Here is a 5897-nt window from a genome sequence, read left to right on the forward strand (position 1 = left end):
GGGGAGCCCTCTGATGGCCACATACTCCAACAGCTGCCCCTTGTGCCTAGCAAATGAAATTCTTCCAAAAGATTATATACAGTTTTAAAGTATTTTCTAGAGTCTTCAATGTACAACTTTTAAACATTACTGGAGCCACCCCACTATAACCCAGGTAACCATTGCTGCTTATTTAATGTGCTGTATATTCACCATGTCCTGGGTCAAGTCTACATCAAATCACACCTTCCCGGAAAGCACATCGCTTTTTATCAACAGCTTGATTCATGACCCGCAAAAATCTATAGCCCTCCGTGACCCTTCTAAAAAGCCTGCTTTGACACTGTGTCCTCTTTAGAGGGAATAAAGCATCCTCATTTCTTCTGTCAGTGCATTGGCTAGAAGCACTACCTGGACAAGTGGTTTATTTGAGAGAGACTTGCATTCAGGGGGAGAGGCCCCATAGATGGAGAGCTGATCTCACGATGCAACAGAGAGCAATATGTAACAGCCTGTTCTCTGCAAATTGTGTTCTTTGCACACAATCACGGAGGCAGCTTAGGCTGGCAGACAGCATGCTCTGAGCCTAACTGGTTCTCATAACCTCTCTCCATATGTTTTCATAACCTCATGACTGTTATGTCATGGGGGTTGGGGCTGGTAGGGAGGGAAAATTGGCCAGGAGAATAAATCAGGTATTTAATTTGCTGGGAAAAAAACCCCTAGCAATCTGATAGGTCCTTGCCAACACCTATTAAAATGAATCTTTTTTTTTTAATTCTTTTTTTTAATGTTTATTTATTTTTGACAGAGAGAGAGAGAGAGAGAGAGACAGAGCATGAGTGGGGGAGGGGCAGAGAGAGAGGGAGACACAGAATCCGAAGCAAGCTCCAGCTCTGAGCCATCAGCACAGAGCCTGGTGCGGGGCTTGAGCCCACAGACCGCGAGATCATGACCTGAGCCGAAGTTGGATGCTCAACCGACTGAGCCACCCAGGTGCCCCAAAATGAATCTTTTAAGAAAGAAAAAGGAAGGTATCTATGGTGTGGTGTTTCCTCTGTGTTTGTAAGTGAGGCAGCTAGCAGGAAATCATAGTTGAAAGGAATCCAAATAAAACAGAATCTCCTCTATCACTCATGGCTGCTTAGCAAAGCTCACTTTATACCCCCCAAATGAAGTGTTAATTGCAGAATTGGGGTGCAAGAAAGCTTTATTTTATACATCTAAAACAGGAGTGGTGATGAATTAACTTTTAGCTGCCTGTGATTTTAATTTGAATGAGAACCTCCTGAAGATGGGAGCCTGGCACCAAAGTGGTATGCTGGTTTACCACAGCAGTAGGACAAAGAAAGGGAGAAGCTGGTGCAGCCTGCAGACTGTTGCTCTGAGAGCTAGGAGGTTCAGGTGATTTGTGACAGATCCTGTTCCTTCAGAAATGGAGGAAGGAAGCAACTACCTCTGGATAAACTCACAATGGTGTTCTAGCACCTCTCAGGGTATGGAAATGCAAACGTAGCATTATAAGAGACCCTGTGAAATGTCAAGAAGGATTGATCGGCAAAGACTGAAATGAATGCTAACGCTCACATTGGGACGTTGGGACGGATGTAGTGACACAGGCATTTTCATATAGTGCTAAAGGAGTGTCAGTTGCTAGTCTTTTGGGAGGGCACTTAAGCAGCTTTATGAAAACTTTAAATGTCCATTCCTTTAGACCCAGAAGTTCCACTTCTAGGATTTTCTTGAACAATTAAATAAAGATGTGTATATAAGGATGCTTTCCCCCAGAATTTTTATGGTAGGAAACTACCTAAGTAGAGAATATTTAAGTAAATTATAGTGCATTCATATAAAGGCATACTGTATAACCGTTACAAATGATACCCGAAAAGGCATACAGAAACCTGTTAGAAGAGGTCTCCTATGGATGGCAAAATTTTAGGATTTTTTTTAATAAAAGGAAAGGAAATTCAGGAAGAACTCCTTACCCTTTATTAATTGCAAAAATAAAGCTGCTTTCCTTCAATATTAGGGCCCCACCTATAAGGCACCTATGACCAGGGATACAGAAATATATTTCTTGCACATTTTCCATTCAAAAGAGAAACACGGAGTAACTCTCAACCCTTGAAACCAAGAGGCAATTAGAGAGGTCTGCTTAGGAAAATTTTCTAGATATCTTGTGTTTAACAGAGATGCAGAGTTCTTTGCTAGATGTAGATGTACTAAGGTTATTCAAAGAATAAATGTTCATATAGTAAAGGAATGCATGAATGGAGTGAATGCTTTGTAGAGATAGACTGAACGAGAGAAATCATCCAAACCCTCATTCCATAAATGAGGTGCTCAGAGTCAGCAACTAGAGACTTACATGCTTAGAGTCAGGTGCATACAACTAGTAATTGGTAGAGCTAGGACTAGAACCCAAGGCTCCTGATCAGAGCAGTCTACACTGCAAAGGTCCATCGTGACTTCACAAAATCAAAAGCGATCTGTGATTTCTCAGGTTCCTTCCATCTCCAGGAAGAAACGGTCCCCTAGTTGTGTAAGGGCTACTTAGATACGATCACTATTAGCAGGGCACAGTTTGAGGCTATGATTTAACTTGGAGCTGCTAATAACCACAATATTTTATGCATGGTTGGTGCCCAGTAAATATTCGGCCACTGATAATGGGCATGAAGATGCACTTTCCCCTGCCCTGGGAGGGATACCTGAGGGTCCCCACCCCATGTTTATAGCTGAGGAAGCACAGTTTTCTCTCTCCTTCTGAGGGACCTGCCCCCTGTGAAGTTATGGAGCATATGGTTTTAGGCTCGTTTGGTGTTCTCTTCTAGTATTCCTCTTCTCCATCTCCCTATCTCCCTCTCTTCTCACATTTGCTAAAAACCTCTCAGGCACCTATCCCATGTCCATCTTGAAGGGCCATAAATGGCATTAAATAAATCTATGGTTTCTTAACCAAATTGGATAGTGTTTCATTTTGGATAATTTCAAATATACACAAAAGTAGCAATAATGCCCATGCCTCCATTACTTAGCCTTCAATTATCAAAATTTTACCAATCTTATTTCAGCCATTCTCCCTCTCAATGTTTTTTTTTTTTTTTGGAGTATTTTAAAGCACATCCCAGATATATTATTTCATTCACAAATACTTTAGAATGAATCTCTGAGGAATGAATTTTTAAAAACACAATCACTATGGCATTAGTTTACAAAAAATTACCAATAATCCCTTAATATCATCTGTCATTTAATTCATGCTCAAGTTTCCCCAACTGCATATATATATATATATATATATATATATATATATATACTTTAAGTTTATTTACTTGAGAAAGAGAGAGAGCGGAGGAGGGACAGAGAGAGAGAGAGAGAGAGAGAGCGAGAGAGCAAGAGAATCCCAAGCAGGCTCCATGCTCAGCACAGAGCTTGACATGGGGCTCAATCTCACAAACCATGAGATCATGACCTGAGCCGAAATCAAGAGTTGGCAGCTTAACTGACTGAGCCACCCAGGTGCCCCCCAAAATATATTTCTATGATTGCTTTGATTGACTCAGAATCAAAACAAGGACTACACGTTTGATTTGGTTGGTATATTTCTGTTCTTTAAAAAAAATCTCTATCTATCATCTATCTATCCTTGTTGATGTAAAATTGACATAGCACAAAATTAATTATTTTAAAGAGAACAACTTAATGCCATTTAGTGCAGTCATAGTGTTGTGCAGCCACCTCCTCTGTCTAGTTTCAAAACATTTTCATCACTCTGAAAGGAAACCCACTCTGAAAGAGCCCCATTAGGCAGTAGCTCTCTTTTCCTGCCTTCCACCAGCACCTGGCAACCATCAATCTGTATCCTGTCTATAGAGACTTACCTGTTCTGGTTACTTCATACAATGGAATCATACAATATGTGACCATACCATAATATTTTTAAGGTCCATCCACATTGTAGCATGTATCAGTACTTCATTCCTTTTTATGGAATAAATAATTCCATTGTATGTATTTACCACAATTTGTTTATCCATTCATTTGTTGATGGGTATTTGGACTGTTTTTGGTCATTGTGAATAGTGCTGCTATGGCCATAGTTGTGTATATATTTGTCTGAGTACCAATTTTCAGTTCTTCTGAGTATATACCCAGAAGTGGAATTGCTGGGTCATATGATAAATTTATGCTTAACTTTTTAAGGAACTGCCAAGCTGATTTCCACAGGAGCTGCACCATTTTACATTCCTACCAGCAATGTACAAGAGTTCCAATTTTTCCACATCTTGCCAGCACTTATTATTTTTAACATTTTTTTCAGTTAAAAATGTTTATTTATTTATTTTGAGAGAGAGCACATGCACATGCAACTAAGGCAGAGAGAGAGGGAGAGAGAGAATCCCAAGCAGGCTCCACACTGTCATGTAGAACCCAATGCAGGGCTTGATCTCATGAACCCTTGAGATCATGACCTGAGTCAAAATGGAGAATCAGATGCTTAACTGACTGGGCCACCCAGATGCCCCTCTACATTTTTTATTATAGACATCCCAGTGGGTGTGAAGTGGTATCTTGTGGTGGTTTTGATTTGCATTCCCCTAATGACTAATGATATTGAACATTTGCACATCTTCTTTTGGAGAAATATTTATTCAAGTCCTTTGTCCCTTTTTAAAATGGGTTGTCTTTTTGGCATTGTTGTCTTTTAAAATCTAATAATTACCCTCCCCCGTCTCCCCCTTTTCACACTCTTCATTTGCTGAACAAACCAATTCATTTGTCCTGCAGAATTTCCTTTATTCAGTATTTGGCTGTTTCCACATGGTGTAATTTAACTTGTTTCTCTATTCTCTTATTTCCTGTAAACAGATACTTTAGAACTAAAGATTTGCTTAAATTCCTTCCTTCCTTCCTTCTTTCTTTCTTTCTTTCTTTCTTTCTTTCTTTCTTTCTTTCTTCTTTCTTTTCTTCCTTCCTTTTGGTGGAGATACTTCATAGGTGGTAGTATATGCTTCCTGATGCATCACATTAAGAAGCTCATAATGCCTATTTTGTCCAGTTTTTAATGACCCAAAATATATATTGAAGAACTCTAAGGTTCTTCAAGATTACTTAAGGGGCCCTGCAAATGTTTAATTCAAATTTCATTAAAAAATATACAATTGATGCTCTTTCCTCTTCGCCATTGTGGTGTGTGCTGCTGACTGTTTCTCACCATGTCTTCTCACAAGACTTTCAGGATCAAGTGATTCCCGGCAAAGAAACAAAAGCAGAATCGTCCCATTCCCTAGTGGATTCAGATGAAAACTGGTAATAAAATCAGATACAACTCCAAGAGGCGGCATTGGAGAAGAACAAAGCTGGGTCTGTACATGAGATGGGATCGAACATGAGATGGCACACGTTTATGCTGCCTGAAAGTCATGTGTTTCTATTCCATCACCTTCCTATCGCCTGACCAGTAGATCTGTTTTATCAGGAAATTGACTTTTCTCTGTTATGATGCTTCTGCACCTGTAGGTTGGTTCAGTAATAAACATGTGAGACCTTTTGACTGAAAAATATATATATATATATATAATTGACTACTGCTTTTCTGATTTCCTCTGATTAAAGAGGAAGTCAAGTAAGTGAGCCCCAGCTCTCCACCTGCTTCAGCAAGAGTTACTCTGCCTTTTATATTTTGGGGTCCTAGATAAGATTTCATTAGAAAAAGTATTACACTAATTAAAATAAAATAAAATAAAATAAACCCCTTCTAAATTTTAGGTGATCGTGTGACCCTTTCCAGAGGTATTTATATCAGAACCAGGGACTCTGAAAGTCAGAAAGACCTTATGACTCAATGAAAAAAGTTCTTAATGCATGCAGTGGGCACATGTGGTGGGAGACAGCATGGAGTCTTCCTGGTA

The 5897-nt window shown here is 39.5% G+C and overlaps 1 pseudogene; it reads left to right on the top strand.

Moving 5' to 3' along the window:
• Positions 1 to 5201: 5201 nt before the first annotated feature.
• On the top strand, positions 5202 to 5547 carry LOC123579692 (annotated as a pseudogene).
• Positions 5548 to 5897: the final 350 nt, after the last annotated feature.

This window comes from Leopardus geoffroyi, chromosome A3 (assembly GCF_018350155.1).
Source record: "Leopardus geoffroyi isolate Oge1 chromosome A3, O.geoffroyi_Oge1_pat1.0, whole genome shotgun sequence".
Lineage (NCBI taxonomy): Eukaryota > Metazoa > Chordata > Mammalia > Carnivora > Felidae > Leopardus > Leopardus geoffroyi.